Source organism: Macaca mulatta, chromosome 12 (genome assembly GCF_049350105.2).
Source record: "Macaca mulatta isolate MMU2019108-1 chromosome 12, T2T-MMU8v2.0, whole genome shotgun sequence".
NCBI lineage: Eukaryota > Metazoa > Chordata > Mammalia > Primates > Cercopithecidae > Macaca > Macaca mulatta.
Window position 1 is genome coordinate 129,902,065 of NC_133417.1, and position 10,568 is coordinate 129,912,632.

Sequence of the window (10,568 nt, forward strand, 5' to 3'; positions counted from 1 at the left end):
ATTGAGGCAGGAGAATAGGGGCTGGAGGCAGGGAACTCAAGGACTCCCTAGAACTAAATCAAACAGAAACACTTCAGCGATGATAGGAAATATCCTTTTCATTTACATAGGGCATACATTGAGTAAATGACATTGTAACTTCTCTTTAGTGTCTTCATTTACATAGCACATACTCCAAGTAACCAATGGACACCTCTAGAGGGTATTTAAACCCCGGAAAATTCTGTAACCAGGCTCTTGAGCCCCTGTGCTCTGGCCGCTCCCACCCTATGGCACGTACTTCCGTTTTCAATAAATCTCTGCTTTTGTTGCTTCATTCTTTCCTTGCTTTGTTTGTATGTTTTGTCCAGTTCTTTGTTCAAGATGCCAAGATCCTGGACACCCTCCACTGGTAACAGAATCATACAACATGTAGCCTCTTTCACATAGGGTAATGTTTTCAAGGTTCATCTACATTGTAGCATGTATCAGTATAATCAGTATATAATTTCTTTCCTTTTTTTTTCTTGAGAGGGAGTCTCGCTCTGTCACCCAGGCTGGAGTGCTGTGGCGCCATCTCGGCTCACTGCAAGCTCTGCCTCCCGGGTTCACACCATCCTCCTGCCTTAGCCTCCTGAGTAGCTGGGATTACAGGTGCACACCACCAGGCCTGGCTAATGTTTTGTATTTTTAGTAGAGACAGGTTTTCACTGTGTTAGCCAGGATGATCTTGATCTTCCGACCTCATGATCCACCCACCTCGGCCTCCCAAAGTGCTGGGATTACAGGCGTGAGCCACGGTGCCTGGCCCCCCACCACCCTTTGTTTTGTTTTTTTGAGATAGGGTTTTGCTCTGTTGCTCAGGCTGGAGTGTCACGGTATGATCATAGCTCACTGGAGCCTCCAACTCCTGTGCTCGAGCAGTCCTTCCTTCTCAGCCTCTCGAGTAACTGGACTACAGGTGCATGCCACTGTGTCCGGAATTGGTGGGTTCTTGGTCTCGCTGACATCAAGAATGAAGCCATGAACCCTGGCGGTGAGTGTTACAATTCTTAAAGATCGTGTGTCCGGAGTTTGTTCTTTCATATGTTCAGATGTGTCTGGAGTTTATTCCTCTGGTGGGTTCGTGGTCTCGCTGACTTCAAGAGTGAAGCCGCAGACCTTTGTGGTGAGTGTTACAGCTCATAAAGGCCACCCAGACCCAAAGAGTGAGCAGCAGCAAGATTTATTGTGACAAGCGAAACAACAAAGCTTCCACAGTGTGGAAGGGGACCTGAGTGGGTTGCCGCTGCTGACTGGGGTGGTGTGCTTTTATTCCCTTATCTGACCCCACTGACATCCTGCTGATTGGTCCATTTTACAGAGAGCTGATTGGTCCGTTTTGACAGAGTGCTGATTGGTGCGTTTACAATCCTTTAGCTAGACAGAAAAGTTCTCCAAATCCCTACCCGTCCCAGAAGCCCAGCCCGCTTCACCTCTCACTGGCACTGGCTGCAGGACTTTGCGGCACCCAGCCCGGGCACTCTGGCAGCCTGGAGGGAGCTCCTCCCAGATCAAGCCCAGCAGGCACCAGCCTGCCTCCCTGAGTGAGGGGCCCATTAACCCGCGCCCACCCGGAACCTGCCCCGGCCGGCAGTGCGCAGCCCCAGCTCCGGCCTGCGCCTCTCCCTCCACACCACCCCGCGAGCAGAGGGAGCCAGCTCCTGCCTCAGCCAGCCCCGGAGAAGGGCCTTCATAGCGCAGCGGCAGGCTGAAGGGCTTCTCGAGTGTGGCCAGAGTGGTCGCCAAGGAGGAGGAGGCGCTGAGAGTGAGCGAGGGCTGCTAGCAGGTTGTCACCTGTCACCACCATGCCCAGCTAATAAATTTATTTATTTATTTTTTTTGTGGTGACAGGGTCTTGATTTCTTGCCCAGGCTGGTCTGCAACTCCTAGCTTCAAATAATCTCACCTCAGCCTTCCAAAGTGCTGAGATTCTAGGTGAGAGGCATCATGCTCACCCATCAGTTCTTTCTATTGCAGAATAATATTTCATAGTGTGGTATTTATATAGCTGTGAATTTTTGTGGCTACAATTTGTGCTGGGTAGAATTTATCCCTGTTGTAGAAAAGGACAGTCCTGGTAGGTGGAATGTGTAGATATGCCCTTCCTAGAGACAGGGTGTATTAGTCCATTTCCATGCTGCTGATAAAGACATACCTGAGACTGGGAAGAAAAAGAGGTTTAATTGGATTTACAGTTCCACATGAGTGGGGAGGTCTCAGAATCATAACCGGAGGCGAAAGTCAGTTTTTTTTTTTTTTTTTTTTTTTTTTTTTTTTTAGATGGAGTCTCGTTCTGTCACCAGCTTGGAGTGCAGTGGTGTGATCTTGGCTCACTGCAACCTCTGCCTCCTGGGTTCAATCGATTCTCCTGCCTCAGCCTCCCAAGTAGCTGGGATTACAGGTGCCTGTGACCACGCCTGGCTAATTTTTGTATTTTTAGTAGAGACAGGGTTTCACCATGTTGGCTAGGATGATCTCAATCTCTTGACCTCGTGATCTGCCTGCCTCAGTCTCCCAAAGTGCTGGGATTACAGGTGTGAGCCACTGTGCCTGGCCGTGAAAGGCACTTCTTACATGGAGGCAGCGAGAGAAAATGAGGAAGAAGGAAAAGCGGAAAACCTAGATAAACCCATTGGATATTGTGAGACTTATTCATTACCATGAGAATAGCATGGGAAAGACCAGCCATCATGATTCAGTTATCTCCCCCTGGGTTCCTCCCACAACACGTGCGAATTCTGGGAGCTACAATTCAAGTTGAGATTTGAGTGGGGACACAGCCAAACCATATCATTCTACCCCTGGCCCCTCCAAATCTCATGTCCTCACATTTCAAAACCAATCCTGCCTTCCCAACAGTCTGCCAAAGTCTTAACTCATTTCAGCATTAACCCAGAAGTCCGTAATCCAAAGTCTCATCTGAGACAAGGCAAGTCCCTTCCACCTATGAGCCTGTAAAATCAACAGCAAGCTAGTTACTTCCCAGATACAATGGGGGTACAAGCATTGGGTAAATATAGCCATTCCAAATGAGAGAAATTGGCCAAAACAAAGTGGTTACAGGGCATATGCAAGTCCAGAATCCAGCGGGGAAGTCCAATTTTAAAGCTCCAAAATGATCTCCTTGGACTCCAGGTCTCACATCCAGGTCACGCTGATACAAAATGTGGGTTCTTATGGTCTTGGGCAGTTCCGCCCCTGTGGCTTTGCAAGGTACTGCCTCCCTTCTGGCTCCTCCCTCCCACCTACCAGCACTGTCCTTTTCTACAACAGGCACAAACTCTAGCCAGCACAAATTGTAGCCGTGAAAACTTATAGCTATGTAAATACCATATAATGAAATATTATTCTACAATAAAAAGAAATGATGGGTGGGCATGGTGGCTTATACCTGTAATCTCAGCACTTTGGGAGGCTGAGGTGAGGAGATTATTTGAAGCTAGGAGATGGAGACCAGCCTGGGCAAGAAATCAAGACCCTGTCTTTAACAAAAAAAAAAAAAAAAAATTTTTTTTTCATGGGCTGGCATGGAGAGCCTGTGTGTGGCTTTTCCATGTGCACGGAGCAAGCTGTCGGTGGATCTACCATTCTGGGGTCTGGAGGATGATGACACTCTTCTCAAAGCTCCACTAGGCAGTGCCCCAGTAGGGACTTGGTGGGGGTGGTGCTCCGACCCCGCATTTTCCTTCTGCACTGCCCTAGCAGGGGTTCTCCATGAGGGCCCCACCCCTGCAGCAAACTTTTGCCTGGGCATCCAGGAATTTCCATGCATCTTCTGAAATCTAGGTGGAGGTTCCCAAACCCCGATTCTTGACTTCTGTGCACCCAGAGGCTTAACCGCATGGAAGCCACCAAGACTTGGGGCTTCCATCCTCTGAAGACACAGCCTGAACTGTACACTGGCCCCTTTCAGCCATGGCTGGAGTGGCTGGGACACAGGGCACCAAGTCCCTAGGCTGCACACAGCATGAGGACCCTGGGCCTGGCCCACAAAACCACTTTTTCCTCCTGCGCCCTGGGGGCCTGTGATGGTAGGGGCTGCTGTGAAGGTCTCTGACATACCCTGGAGACATTTTTCCCGTGGTCTTGGGGATTAACATTAGACTCCTTGCTACTTATGCAAATTTCTGCAGCTGGCTTGAATTTCTCCTCAAAAAAATGGGTTTTTCTTTTAACTGCATCATCAGGCTGCAGATTTTCCAAACTTTTGTGATCTGTTTCCCTTTTAAAATGGAATGCTTTTAATAGTACCCAACTCACCTCTTGAATGCTTTTCTGCTTAGAAATTTCTTGTGCCAGATACCTAAATCATGTCTTTCAAGTTCAGAGTTCCACAGATCTCTAGGGTAGGGGCAAAATGCTGCCAGTCTCTTTGCTAAAATGTAACAAGAGTCACTTTTGCTTCAGTTCCCAACAAGTTCCTCATCTCCATCTGAGACCACCTCAGCCTGGACCTTATTTTTCGCATCACTATATCGGCATTTTCATCAAAGTCATTCAGCAAATCTCTGGGAAGTTCCAAACTTTCCCACATTTCCCTGTCGTCTTCTGAGCCCTCCAAACTGCCAACCTCTGCCTGTTACCCAGTTCCAAAGTTGCTTTCACATTTTTTGTGTATCTTTTCAGCAACACCCCACTCCTGGCACTAATTTACTGTATTAGTTCATTTTCAGGCTGTTGATAAAGGACATACCCAAGACTGGGAAGAAAAAGAGGTTTAATTGTACTTACAGTTCCACATGGCTGGGAGGCCTCAGAATCATGGCAGGAGGCAAAAGACACTTCTTACATGGTGTCAGCAAAACAAAATGAGGAAGAAGCAAAAGCGGAAACCCCTGATAAACCCATCAAGTCTCTTGAGACTTATTCATTATCATGAGAATATCATGGGGAAGGCTGGCCCCCACGATTCAGTTACCTCCCCCGGGTCCCTCCCACAACACATAGGAATTCTGTGAGATACAATTCAAGTTGAGATTTGAATGGGGACACACCCAAATCATTATCAGAGGGAGCTGTTTTCCAGAACAGAGTCCTCTTTTCCGTTCTCTGGACCTTTAATTGTTGCTTCCTCTGTGCGCCTGCTCTGAATACTGTGAGGTCTGGGGCAGGAGTCCAAATGGAGGCCATCATGCCATATGTGCAAATATGTAAAAGTTATAAATCAAGGAACCGAACTGTTATATAAGACATATTATGTCCTCATCTTCACAATGATTAGAAGGGTTGTTTCAGTCTCCTGGGCTCAAGTAATCCTCCTATCTCAGCCTCCGGAGTAGCTGGGAATACAGAAGCATGCCACCACTCTTGGCTAATTAAAAATTATTTAAAAGTCTTTTTTATAGAGTTGTGTCTCACTATGTTGCCCAGGCTGGTCTTGATGAACTCCTGGGCTCAAGTAATCCTCCCACCTTGGCCTCTCAAAGTGCTAGGATTACAGGCATGAGCCACTGCATGCAGCCCTGGTTTCAGTTTTAGAATTATTGGACTCCTTGGACTTCCGTGTCTCTATGCATCCATGACTTTCCTTTTCCCATCCGAGCTCCGTCTTGCCCTGTGAGAAGCCTTGTGCAGTGGTTCTCTCCACATCTCACATACATAACTGCTTTTGGCCACTCTAGTCTCAGTATGAGGAGTCCAGGAAGAGCTTAGGCTCTGGAATCAGGCGTGGGGCTCTTTGGGCAGAAGATTATGAGATTCTGTATATGTGGATCATGGCTCAGAAGAGGAAAGTGTGGGATCCAGGGGAGTATGTCCCCTGGGCTTATAGACTCCTTGGTCTGTGGGGAGAGCTGGTAGCCAGACGAAGGCCAGAGTGGGTTCCTCTAACATGTGAGATTCAGTTTCGCAGCCCTTCTTGCTTGAAACCAAAGGCAGTACTGTTTCTGTGGTTCCCAGGTAATGGAGACATGATTTCCAGCAATCATAAAAGCCTCACCAAGCTTGCCTATCCTCTCCCACCTGGAGTGAGACCCACACCGTCTCAAAGACAAGGCCAGAAACCATTACATGTGCTTCACCGAGATGGATTTTAGAAAGCCTAAACCATTACTTACACTTATTTGATCCAGAATGTCACCTCTGAAAACACTCTGTGTATGTAGTCTTGGAACTCCTGGGCTCAAGTAATCCTCCAACACACATTGGTATGTCTGTGCTAACTTGAAAGGTTGAGCAGATGCCACCACATCTTGTTCTTTTGTGTCTGCTTATTGCAGTTTCCAATCAGGTGTTCAGGATACTTTTGCCTTGCCCTCCCAAACTACTGTGGTTATAGGCATGAGCCACTGTGCCTGGCCTAGAATTTTTAACTGTATTCAGTAAGGACGATTTTATTATCAAGTAACAGAAATAGTACTTAAACTTGATGAAAAAAGAATATATATTTCTCTTTTCTGGAGAAAGTAAGGCAGAAAAGAGAAATTTCTCCAGAAAAGAGAAATATATATATTGCTCACTTATCTGGAAAGTCAAGCAGTAGTGTTGCAGACACAGCTTTTTCTAGGGGCCCAACATCACCAATAATACGTCCCTCTCAGTTCCCGATTCTGTTTCTCTTCATGTTGGCTTCATTTTTGGGCAGGGTCTCCCTTGTGGTGACAAAGAAGGCATCATGCGAGGTTAGCACCTTCTGGAAAGGCTCATCTTTCACAACAGTTAAAATAAAAGAACCAGAGTCAATTCTTTTTGAAACATCATGGGTCATGTGCCCCACCCTGAATCAGTTGTTGTGCCCAGGGAAATGGAATGCACCTGTTGGCTAATTTGAATCACATGCTTCTCTTTAGAGCCAGGAGGTTTGTGGGTGTGAGGTCGACTCATCTAATCATGTAACCTAAGTGTTGGGAAAGGGGTAGTTCCTTGAAAGAAGACCAGGTACTGACTTCTAGAGGGTGGCTGGATGTTGGCCAGGCCAAAACAATAGTTATCTCCTACAAAACTGCAAAATCTAATGGGTTTTAGAGTCTGCCTTTAAAAGTGGGGACAATAAAATGTGCCTTACTTTACTTCACAGGATCAAATTCAATCCTTCAAATGAATTCTAAAAATTATAAAGGATTTTACAAAGGCAAGGTAATAGGTTACCTCTCACAGGTGATTTAACTAAAGGAATATATAGAAAGACATTACTAGGGCCAGGCACAGTAGCTCACACCTGTAATCCCAGCACTTTGGGAGGCTGAGGTGGGCGGATCACGAGGTCAGGCGATCAAGACCATTCTGGTTAACATGGTGAAACCCCGTCTCCAGTAAAAATACAAAAATTAGCCGGGCGTGGTGGCAGGTGCCTTTAATCCCAGCTACTCAGGAAGCTGAGGTAGGAGAGTCGCTTGAACCCAGGAGGTGAAGGTTGCAATGACCTGAGATCGTGCCACTGCACTGTAGCCTAGGTGGTAGAGCGAGACTTTGTCTCACAAAAAAAAAAAAAAAAAAAAAGACATTATTAAAGTGTAAAGCATACTCAGTTTTCTTTATCTTACCATATATTGACCCCAATGTAGTTTTGAAGAAGTTTGGAGAATATTCCTTTGAGTTTTGCAAAAGGTCAGACACTGATCATGTGCTGATGATCCTAACTAGAAATTTCTACAACTTTATGGAAAGCTTGCATGCATTACATAGTTCCTTATCTGCATTAGTCAGTTCTCCAGAGAAACAGCACCAGTAATATACATATGTTTTTTTTTTCTTTCTTTTTTTTTTTTGAGATGGAGTCTCGCTCTGTCCCCTAGGCTAGAGTGCAGTGCTGCAATCTCGGGTCATTGCAACCTCTACCTCCTGGGTTCAAGTGACTCTCCTACCTCAGTCTCCTGAGTAGCTGGGATTAAAGGAGTCTACCACCTTTAATCTTTAAAATTTTAAATATTTTAAATCTTTAAAATACCCAGCTAATTTTGTATTTTAGTAGAGACAGGGTTTTACGATGTTGGCCAGGCTAATCACGAACTCCTGACCTCAAGTGATCCACCTGCTTTGGCCTCCCAAAGTGCTAGGATTACGGGCTTGAACCACTGTGCCCAGCCTATGTGGAAATTTATTATGAGAAATTGCTTCATGCAATTATGGAGGCTGAGAAGTCCCACAACCTGCCATCTGTAAATTGGAGACCCAGGAAAGCCAGTGGTATAATTCAGAAGGACTGAAAACAGGAGAGAAATAATTATGTAAATCCTATTCTGAGGGCCAAAGAAGCTGAAATGAGGTGTCCGAGCTCAGCAGAGAGGGACAAATTTCTCCTTTTTCCACTTTTTCTTTTATTTAGGCTCCAATAGATCAGATGATGCCCATGTACACGGGGAGGGCGGTCTACTTCACTGAGTCCACTGATTCAAATGATGTCGCATCTGGAAATACCCTCCCAGATACACTCGAAAACAATGTCTAATCTGGGCACCCCATGGCCAATCAAGTTGATACATAAAATTAACCATAACACCTGTTTTTGTCATATTTGATCAGCCAGCCAAGAAATGACATATTTTGAGAGTTTTCAGACTTGCAGAGTCACTAGAGGGTTAACGGTAGTGCAAGTACCTTAGCTTTCACATCCTCTCTTTGATAAGAGTTTATGTTTTCAGCAAATAATCTGTGAAGTGGCTAATTTGCTGGGGGATGAGAATAGATAGTTACTTTAAAAATTGCTCTTATACAATTCTACTTACTTTTTAATAGTGTCTCTTTTCTTTGTAAGGAGTGCCATATTTTGGGACAACATGGGGAATTTAATCACTAAGTTAAACAATAAACCCTTTAAGCTACCTTAACTTCTTTTTTTCTTCCTCTTCTTTTTTTTTTTTTTTTTAGATGAACTCATTCTGTCACCCAGGCTGGAGTGCAGTGGCACAATATTGGCTCAGTGCAGCCCCGCCTCCCAGGTTCAAGCAATTCTTGTGCCTCAGCTTCCTGAGGAGCTGGGATTACAGGCATAAGGCACCACACCTGACTACTTTTTGTATTTTTAGTAGAGCTGGGGTCTCGCCAGGCTAGTCTCGAACTCCTGACCTCAGGTGATCCACCCACCTCGGCCTCCCAAAGTGCTGGGATTATAGGCGTGAGCCATTGTGCCCGGCAAGCTACCTTAATTTCTAAGAGATTTAACAATTCTAGTAGCTGAATTATACGTAAGTAAATAAAACCTTAAAACAATCGAAAACCTCTTATACAAAAGGGAAACGATTAGAAAAGACTTAGTACCCTGGGGCCTGAGTAATATCATTAAAAGCAGGATTTTAAAAAATAAGTTGTTTTATAAAGCAGAAGAAAGCACCAAGGTGATTGCTTTGTTTCCCAGAAGCTTTCAGACCCTGAGTGTATTAGTAAGATTTGCATAATTGCTATATATTTTTATATTTATGAAATAAACAGATCATTTATCTTTCTAGTATACAAGAAACATTTTAAAAGGGCCAATTCTCTTGTTTAAATGATAATTCTGTGTCATAATCTGTAGTAAAGGTAGAAAGGAGGCTCACACTCCCAGTGTTTCAGGAGACAATGGAATATAACTAGTTAAGATGTCATTGTTAAGATATAATAGTAATCAGTTAAGACGAGGTCATACTAAAGTAGGGTAGGCCTCTAATCCAGCATGACTGTTGTACTTATAAAAGGGGGAATTTGGACACAGACAGTCTCATAGGGAGAACACCATGTGAAGATGAAGGCAGAAATCTACAAACCAAGGAGTGTCAAAGGCTGCTAGCAAACCACCAGAAGCTTGGAGAGAGGCATGGAACAGATTCTCCCTCACAGCCCCTAGCAAGAAGCAACCCTGGCAACCTCTTCATCTCAGACTTGTAGTTCTGGAATTGTGAGATAATAAATTTAGTTTGTGGTACTTTGTTATGGCAGCCTGGACAAAGTAATTATGGTCCTCATTTTATAGGTCAAGATTCTGAGGCCCATGAAGATAAACTTGTCTGAAGTCAAGCAGCTGGCAAGGGGCGGAGCTGGGGCTGGACTCAGGCCACTCCAAAGATTGTGTTTTAAACCTCTGCATCGTTTTCCAAAAACTGATCCAAGGACCTCTTGCATAAAAATCACCTGGGATTCTTATTAAAAATGCAGATTCAGGCTGGGTGTGATGGCTCATGCCTATAATCCCAGGACTTTTGGAGGCAGACATGGGTGGATCACCTAAGGTCAGGAGTTCAAGCCAGCCTGGCCAACATGGTGAAACTCCGGCTCTACTAAAAATACAAAAATTAGCCGGATGTGGTGGCACATACCTGTAATCCCAGCTGCAAGGGAAACTGAAGCAGAAGAATCACTTGAACCCGGGAGGCAGAGGTTGCAGTGGCCCAGGATCACACCACTGCACTCCAGTCTGGGCAACAGAGCAAGACTTCATCTCAGAAAAAAAAAAAAAAGAAAAAAAAAGCAGGTTCCGGGATTCAACTCAGACCCATTGAATATGAAACTGGGGAAAGGTGGCAAGATATTGAATTCTAAAAAAAGAAACAACTCTAGATGAACACCCTTAATACTTACTTTGCTTCTGAATTAGAGTCCCTCAACCCCTTCATTATGGTCTATTGAAATTGAGG